Genomic DNA, 10,418 nt, shown 5'->3' on the forward strand with positions numbered 1-10,418 from the left:
CCAAAAGAAATGCCCCCTAGAAAAAAATAAAATTTTTTTTACTTTTTCTTTTAAAAATTATAAGTAAAAGTGGGTGGGGGTCAACTTCATATTCACCATCCACCTCAAATGCTCCTAGAGACCTCTAGGGGCGTAGCCGCTAGTAAGATATATAGAAAGAATGAATAAGTACTGGACTGGTCAGCAAAAAGTAATTAAGAAACACGTTCCATAAATATTTTATTATTCCCTCATTTTCTTAATGATAGTTACCATTAGGAGTCTTTTAAAACAAGGGTTACTTACGTATGTGTGCATTTATTAATGAAATTAATAATATACTAGCGGCCGTGCCCCTAAAAGGCCACACAAAGAAGGATGGGGGGAATCGATTCCTGCATATTTTCAATTTCAAGAGTGTGAGTATTTTTCTACCATTTACACAAGCCGCGCAATTCGTGTTTAAAAAAGGATGCAGTTTTTGCACACCTTTTATAAAGTAGTTTACAGCCAAAAAAAAAAACCTTCCCAGAACTTGAGAAGCTACACTGTAAAGGAGAACCATATCAGTTCAGCGGTGAGCGAAATACTTCGGCACAGAAAGACATCATGTTACTTTTATATAAGAATAAAAAAGATGTTTTTGGATTATTTTAGTTATGTTTGTTTCGAGGTTACTATATAATCATTTGTGTCTGTTTTTCTTTTCTTAACAGTAACTCCGTCGGAAACGATGGATTAACCCGTATGTGACATGCTTTGGGAAGATTTAAACCCCCTTGAGGTGCAATAGGGGATCAAAATGGTGTGCTCGCCTTTATAAATTATTTTATCCAACTTTAGTTGTTTCTGTTGTAATATGTCCCTCTGTCTATCATGGTACTATTCAGACAGCATAGCAACTGTATAACAATTACAAGAAATTCTGTATGTCCTATCGATTTCAAACTTTGCATGGTGATTTCTGTAGCTGTTAGGTACGATTTAGAGAGCGTAGCAACTCTATAAACATTACAAGAATGTCCGTACGTCCATTTTAAACATGTTGATTTTTTTGATTTTTTTAACAACTAATTTTATGTGATCTAATTTTCCGATTGTTCTGATTTTTGTATACTGATTCCTGGGACAATAAAATACAATATTATTAGCAAAGCAACTCATACAATCAAGTCCTAAAAATGTAACAAATTTACTTACAATTTTGCTTTGACTCTTATTCATTATATTATTCAGTTCTGACACTATACAAGTGTTAATGTCAGTCTGTCCTACCGTTTCAGAGCTTCGCTTTTATGGATGTTGTCATCCTTGTTATATGAAATGAATATCATATCATCTTTATTTTGGAATATTGTTTCCTCGTTCGATGAAGCACAATATCAAAAGCGAAGCATCTCTATTACTGAGTCTTAAAATGTAAGATAGCCCACCCCCCTGCATTTTGTTTATGCTTCTAAATAATATTAATATTGTTTTTACACAAAATTGACATTTAATAATATTATAAGTAGTTTAATATTTTTTTAATTAGTTAATTACCGATTTTTATGTAAGTAAAAAAAATCTATTTATATATATTTTTCATTTGTCAAATGGTCTTCATTCTTTCTAGGTATTGACGTCAAAGTAATTATTAATGATTGTTTTTGCTTCGCAACTATGAATACTTAATCTTGTTGTGTCTTGTGGATAATTATAAATCAGAGAGAGAAAGAGAGACAGAGGGGACAATGGGCTGTTTATTACACTAGTCCTCAAAGTTTTTAATTACGTTTTCTTATTCGTTGGACTTACAACTTTTGGGACTTTTGATGGGTTGGTTTATTAAGTTGAGTGTTCAAACCTTTTTAACCACTAATTTTACGCTACAGAGGGAGTGATTTTGTGTATCATCGTTGGGGATATCAATTTATCGCCCATTGTCTTATTCATTTAGATCCCTGACTATAATAGTTATTTCTCGTATCGTATTATAAACGGCTTTCCGCGGATATAAAATGTACAATTATAAGATTAAAACCAGTTTTTTTAGCCCCGAGATGCCGAAGGCACGGGCTAAAAAAACTGGTTTTAATCTTATGATTGTACATTTTTATGTTCGTAGAAAACTGGTTATTATACGGTGCTAGACATAGTTTTTTCGTATGGATGAGAACCGGTTCCTATCCACCGGATTCGAATGAATACGAGAAATAGTATTAGTTTACTGATATCGATATTATGTTAACAATGGCCAAATTTTTAGGCTAAACCACTGCAGGACCAGTAACTATATTTAGTTTTCTATATAGTAGAGCACAATCGTTTCAGATTGACAGACAGCCGGACATTCTACCTCGTATCATAGTTAGAAATTTCTTTAGAATTGTAGAAATTATGAAAAGAAGTTGTTGACATAATTATTAATCAGTAAAGTCATAAGAATAAAGACATGTGGATGGTATGTAAATCATGGCCACTTAAGACAATTATACAATAGAATATAATCTCTTGAACCATAGACGTCCAAGGGGGGGGGGGTAATGGGGTGATTACTCCCCCCAAAATTTTAGATTTTCAATTTCCCCCCCCCCCCCCCCAAATTAAAAAATGCCTCTATGAAATAAAGATTCCCCCCCCAATAATTAGCTTGGGGTTGCCGTAGGCACCCCCAAAATTTGTTTTCTTCAAAATTTTACCCCCCCCCCCAAAAAAAAAAAAAAAAGCTTGGACGCCCCTGTCTTTTTTTGAATAATAAACTAAATTACCCATTCTGTATATTAAAATTATATTTGTTGAAAAGTTTGGACTATACTACATTGAACATAAACAATCAAAATGAATAAAATCACGATGTTTTTGATAATAAAATATCATAGTTTTAAAACTTTGGGTTCCATTATAATTTACAGTTTATAGTTTCCTCCCTAGGATTCAAATGAAATATATCCTGTGGAAAAAGTTGCCTAAAGAGAAGCTTCGCTTTGAATAATTGAATCTCTGCGTAGGAAATATTGGTGATAAAGATATTGATAAGCTGATTGTACTTTGCATGTTTAATAAAGGCTGTGCTTCTAGCTTCGCGGAGATTTTTACAGCCTTTATAAATATCTATTACGTTATTGTAAAACTTTTGGGAGTAGTGTAATAAACAGCCCATTGTCCCATCTCTCTATGATTGATTCTTGTACACAATTTTTAAAAGCAAAGTTTTTCTATAATTAGGGTCGGTCCGTCCGTCCGAGACAGATTTTTCGTTAACTTAGGCATGTTAGAATTGTCCAATCCATTTCAAACATTGTATGGTGATTCCTGTAGTAGTAAGGTACAATTTAGAAAGCGTAGCAACTTAATATATAATCATTACTAGAATGTCCATTTTAAACATGTTGATTTTTCTATTTTTTAACAACAAATCTTTATGTGATCTTATTATCTGTTTGATCTGATTTTTGGTATATTGATTCTTGGGACAACAAAGTACAATATTATAAGTGAAGCAACTTTATAATCAAGTCCTAAAAATGTAAGTATGTCCATAAACATTATCCTGTATCAAGCAGTTATTCAACAAATTTACTTACAATTTTGCTTTGACTCCTTTGTTCTACCGTTTCAGTGCTTCGCTTTTATGGATGGTGCCATCCTTGTTTCTTGTTAGCTAGATAATAAAAATTAGCAAACCCTTTAGAAACTATCTGAAATCAAGAGTTGAAATCTCATTTCATGCAATTTGATTTTAATTTTGTTGTTGATATTTAAATGGAATTTATATTCATTTTTAAATTCGAATATTTTCTATAATTAGGGTTTGTCCTTCCGTACGGTCGGAATGGATAGCTTTTTCGTTAATTTAGGCATGTGAGATTTTGCCTATCAATTTCAAACTTTGCATGGTGATTCCTGTTGTAGTTAGGTATAATTTTAAATTTTTTAACTTTTTTAACAAACTTTTATGTGATTTTGTTATCCGATTGATAAATTGGTTTGATCAAACGTCTTGGGGCAAAGCCCCTAGAGGCTAGGGGCGAAGCCGTTAGTACTATAAATACTAAAACCTATAAAACTCGCATGACAGGTATAGTTTTTTCTTCAATTAAAATTTTTTTTTTATGACCATTTAACATCTGCTCTTCAAATCACTATGTCCGTATTTTCATTTATGATTTTTTTGTGCTTCGCTACTTATGGATATGTTGTCTAATTACTTTTAATGTTAACTTGCTTTGTATGCTGTTATTGATATAGAAATAAAAATTTATTCTCGGGAAATAAAATGTTTAATGACTGTTGGAAAAGTTTAAGTTCAAACATTTTTTTAGACGTTTGAGTTACTTTTTTAGTCTATCAAAACATTCTAAAGTAATGGCTATTCTAAAGGGTGTACAAGAAATGTGTATCTTTTTACAATCCAAATTGCTCGGCTTGTGTTAATAATAGAAAAATGTTATATTAGAACCTCCATAAGCTTTACATTTTTGAAGTATAAATTTAAGTTTTGTTTAATTGTTGATTTGAGATAGTTTTGTAAAATATGAGGAAAGGTGGAAAATTCAGATTGCGATTCAGATTAAATGAATAAAAGTTCAATTTTGAATCTTTAGTTCTATGCTTGGCTATAGTTTTTTAATCAGGGATCTAAAGGGATAAGACAATGGCCAATAAACTGATTTACATCCCCAATGATGATACACAATTTTACCCCTTCTGTAGATTAATGGTTGACCCCTCACCTTAATGAAGTCCCCAATGTTGTTAAGCTAACGACTAAGAAAACGTTATACTGTATTAAAAAGTCCATTGTCCCCTCTCTTTCTCTCTGCTTTTTATAGCAATGATGGAACACTAAAAATAAGGTTATTTAAAAGAATGACTAAAACTTTACCGTAACCATTCTAAAATTAACTACAACATCCAAGGACAGAGGTATAAGTAAACTTTAACCCTAATTTAAAATAAAATTTTAGCTTTTTTGTTTTATTTGTTAATTTACTATTTGTTAATAGTAAATTTTATTATAACTTAGGTATATTTAATTAAAAGAAACAAATCTAACATGACGTTGTATTGCGTGACCTCTATTTAGTAGTGAAGCTACTCTATAATTCACTTTGTATGTCCATCTGTCAGTCAGTCCCCGTAACGCTATGGGTAAGATGTGATTTTCTCGGCTGTTGATGAAGAGAGACAGCTTAAAGTTTTAGTAAAGATTCCACTGACATATGTACATCTAGTCTTTACAAATTAGTTTGTCCGTCTGTCTGTTGGTCATGCTTCAACTTACATAAACCTTATTCTTTTAAGGTTTTATGATTTTAGATAAGTTTTTGCATATTCTCTTTTTTTTTGATGTGTAAGCTTAACATCTGCTGTACAACTCACGAAGATGATTAAAGTCCCTCCACAGGTTATGACGTTATACCATAAAACAACCTATGAGAGGCCAGCATAAATTTTACCATTGGTCAATTACAATGTATACTGGTCTCTCATTGGCTATTCTATCGTATGACGTCATAATCTGTTGAGGGACTCTAAACTTCTCCCAACTCACTTTTTCCTTTTATCCATTCCATATCTTTTATGCTTCGCTACTTATGGATGTTGTCATTCTTGTTTAATAATTAATTTGTCCAGTAATGGCTTACTAGCTAGCTAGCTGCACAGTCCCATTCCCAACATTTTTATTTTAACCATCGCAAAAATCAATAATATTGTCAGGGATATTTAGGGATAAGACATTATGCTAATTTTTATCAAGAAAAAAAAACAATAACATCTTCCACAAAAAAAAACTGAATAACATGTAAAATTTTCATAATCTTACTATATAAACTTTTCTCTTTCTTCAAAAATTTCATACATTTTGATAATTATAGAGCCAACAAGAACAAAAAATGTCCAAGTTTGTTAATTTTAAAAATCAAAAATACTCCACAATTTTTTTTTATTTGTAAATTAAATCCACGTAAATGTTAAAGTTTTTGATAATGATATGAGATAATATGGAGTTCAAAATAAAATCTAAACCCTGTTAGTAACTAGCCTTTAGTTTAATTGACAAAACCTTTTTTTGCAGTAGAAAATCATTTTTCCTTTTTATTGACAAAGTTTTAGATTTCATAATTATTCTAAAAATCAGGACAAATCCATACGTCCCTACGTCCATTCGTTCTTAAACGTATGTCATTATGTAAAAAAATGGTATTGATGCTTTACATCAAAGTGCCTAGCGAGCAAAAAAGACCATACATCCACCTTATATTTAAAATGAATTGAAAAAAAAGGGGTGGGGGCAATTTTTTTTTGTTAATCCCTTCTAGGGTCAAAACTCTTTGTGGCTACCCTTTCCCCAATATAACTATATCTAAGGTTACAATTTACGCAAGAAAAAAAACTACACCTTATTTTCAAATTATTTCAAAGTACGGGGTTTGGGGTTTCTTGGCTTGACTAGGCGCTTCAAGGGAAACTGCCATGAAGGTTAACTACCACGTTCTACAAAAACTACAATGATGACTTTATGAAATATAACTTTACCAAATATAATAACAATATCCGTGTAATTTCAATTGACCCATAGCTTAAACCCCCTGTAAAAATTATTTTATTCTTGAATCTATTTTGTCCTTAACATTTTAAGTCAAAATGCTCATTGATACAGGAAATCTTCACCAAAAATTTCAGCTGTCTATCTAAAATAGCAGCCGAAAAAAATCACATTTACCCCTTGTCTTACATAAAGGACCGATCTTTAAAGGGGGTGGTATCAAATAATCAAGTTGAGAAATATTGGATATTGGCAACATAATTAACAAGGTGTAAAAAAGGAAAATGATGATATAAAAAAATAAGCCTTGATGCGTCTAGAACATATCAAAGAACCAGTAGAAACTAGATGTAACAAGGATTTAAAGTAGCAAAGCTACATTATAATTCATCAATTGGATTTATCTGTTGAATAAAGAATGTCTAAGGGGGGATAGGGATGAGGTGGTTAATAAGCTATTGCACCCCCGTCCCTCCCCCCCCCCCAAAAAAAAAAAAATGTTCAAAGCCCTTGGCTACTTTTTTTACATCTCCAACCAAAATTGTAAGTGTGTACCCCCTACCCACCAAAGGAGATAAATGTAAATGTAAAAATGTCTGCGAGGGGCGGGATGAAAACCAATCTTGAGGCGCGAAATCACCCCAAAGCTTCGCTGCAGTTGTTCTTTTTTTACTTGTTTTGTCCGTCAGTCAGTTAGGGACGTTTAACACTTTAATTCCATCTTTTGATGAGTTGATTCTCTTTCCGCTAATAGTTTTTTTAGCAACAGACATTAATCAGTGATCTTTAAGAAAAAGGCATCATCACCACAATTACAATAAACAAAACTACCCATTCTGAATCAACAAATAAAAAAGTCATCCAGAGCTTCTTTAAGCTTCTTTAAAATAAATAACTCAATCGATTCAGTGGTTACTGAGATGTTAACGGACAAACATTAAACCGACTAACCGGGAGATCTGAGATAAGCCTAAAACCATCTTAATTCTTAAAGTAATAGTTATTTCTCGCATCGTATCATAAACAGCTTTCCGCGGATATAGAATGTACAGTTATAAGATTAAATCCAGTTTTTTTAGCCCCGAGGTGCCGAAGGCCCGGGCTGAAAATACTGGTTTTATTCTTATGATTGTACATTTTTATATCCGCAGAAAACTGGATATAATACGATGCTAGACATAGTTTTTTCGTATGGATGAGAACCGGTTCCTATCCACCGGATTCGAATGAATACGAGACAAAATTGTATTGCCTAAAACTATCCCGAGAACTATATAATAAAGCTTCCTAAATATGGAAAACTAATTCGTTTTAGTTATTAGCGAGATCTTAACGTACAATAACAATAAGTCGTATAATAACATTTTCCTATTCGTTGGCTCAACAACATTGGGGACTTTTACTGAACTTTGATTGGTTGGTTGATTTTGTTGTCCAAGAGTTTCAACCACTAATTGTATCTACAAAAGTGGTAACTTTGCATATCATCATTGGGAGTGTACATCAATCAAACGGCTATTGTCTTATCCCTTTTGATCCCTAAACTTATTGGACTTTGACACGAAAATGATTGGTAAATAAGATTAATTCTAACATAATTAAATGTCGCTAGCAAACTTTGTCTGGAAAAAATATTGTGTCAGGTATAAAGTAGCATGACATTTAGAACAATTTTTCTAGTTTGGCTTCGAAATCGATTAATATCCGCTGGATGAGAACCAGATCTAAGCCATACTGAAAAATCATGGATCGTATCGTATTATATCCACGAATACAAAAATGCACTATGATAATATTAAAACCAGGTTTGTTAATCCTTTCTCATTTTGGACTAACAAAACTGGTTTCAATCTTAAATTTGAACATTTTTATGTCCGCGGTAAGCTTTTTAAATACGATGCGATAAATAGCTTTTTATTTTTTAAACCATCTCACAAGTATTTAAAAAGTAAGCTATATCTCTCCAAACAGCCTAAAATGAGACCTTGCCAAAAACTAAACAAAAGTAATAAGTTCATCAGTTTACTAGGTTTCTTCCAAAAACATTTTTCTGCTATAGTACATAGGATTTGGACTGAACCCCCAACCCCAACCTCCCTTATTTTCGAAAATAAATTTTAAAAAAGGGGAGTTATACCTGCAGGGCCATAACCCGGTAGGACTAACCAGTACCCAATATAACCTAACCTGCCCAAAAGTAAACACACACAAATCAAAAACCGCTACCCTCCCTAATACTTTTTATTTTACTAGTGGCTTCGCCCCTAGCCTCTAGAGGCTTTGCCTCTAGAGGTTTGATCAAACCAATTTTTCGTAATTTAGATTTTAAAAAAATCTAAAAAAATGTTTTCTTTGGAAGGGAGAAATTTTTTTTTCAAAGGGGGTTGGGGTTAGTCGACCCCACTATTTTAATTTTAGTTTTAAAAAGAAATTTTAAGAAAATAATTATAAACCTTCCCAGGACCTATGAGAAGCTACCCTGTAAAGGAGAACCCGATCGGTTTTGCGGTTAGCGAGATCAATCGCTACAAACAAACAAACAGACATCGTTCTACTTTGTATTATAGATAAAAACAAAGGGGGTACTATCAAAGATCAACAGGTACTTTGTGTGAAGGGACTTATCCTTATATCCCTGATTTTTCTCCTTTTGCCACCACGTCTAATTTCCAATTAACAGGGAATAAATAATGTCTTAATTTAATGAAAAAAAAACTACAGAGATAGAGGGAAAGTAACAAAGATTTCAAAATATGAAGAATAGTTATTTCTCGCATCATATTATAAACGGCTTTCCGCGGATATAGAATGTACAATTATAAGATTAAAGCCATTTTTTTAGCCCCGAGGTCTAATATTCCTGAAAAATTTATTAATTATATAAAGGAAAAAACGATTAAAAACAATCAGAAATAGAGTATACATACATCTTTACAAAATGAATTTATATTGAAAAATCACCAGAGCTGGATCTTTAAATCATTTTAGTGGTGAGCCAGATTGGGGTGAGCCGAATTTCAGCCAATCACAGCGCGGCATTTCATAAAATGCTGTGCTCTCATTGGTGGAAAGTCTGAAAAATGTATGGGGACGGTGTTCCTTTATGGTCAGGTGAGGGGATGTAGAAAAGCCATAATGGGGGGCGACCGGGGGAGGGCAGGGGGTCGTTATATAAGCCAGCTGGAAGAAACTTTTGATCAGGGGAATGCAAGATTCTTTCCAATATCTATGTATTCTAAACAGTTTCGCGAAAATTGGACTAGTCGTCTTTTTGCAATATTCCTTTTTTTAAACTGAGCTGGATCTTTAAATCATTTTAGTGGTGAGCCAGATCGGGGTTAGCCGAATTTCAGCAAATCACAGCGCGGCATTTCATAAAATGCTGTGCTCCCATTGGTGGAAAGTCTCAAAAACGTCTGGGGGCGGTGTTTCTCCATGGACACAAACAGACACAAATTCTTACAGAGTAGCTTTGCTACTAAAAATAGTAAACTTTATTAGTAATACATGAATATTAATATTTTGAAATATTTAATTTTTCAATATGATTAATTCAGCTATTTCTGAGATCATGCGTAACTAACAGACAACGGTTTGTACTTTAATAACCTTGAATTCTTCATAATAGCCTAAAACCATAGTTAGAAAAGTACGAATTCTCTTAAAAGTAACATTGTAATAATCAAACAGTTTCTGAGATAACTAGCTTCATACATACTTATTATATAAATACATTGCCTTGAGTAGAACATGTATAGTACATATAATAAACTGTATACTTTTTTGTTTCTAAATGCTATAACATGATATTACAAAATATTGCCACAAAATGCTACAATTTTCCAGTGATTTAACCAGGGCTCGGCAGCCGCGCGTTAGCTGCCTGTAAGTCTCGGGGAAATCGACC

Source organism: Acartia tonsa, chromosome 9, assembly GCF_053477335.1.
Source record: "Acartia tonsa isolate MP-2025a chromosome 9, ASM5347733v1, whole genome shotgun sequence".
Classification (NCBI taxonomy): Eukaryota; Metazoa; Arthropoda; class Copepoda; order Calanoida; family Acartiidae; genus Acartia; species Acartia tonsa.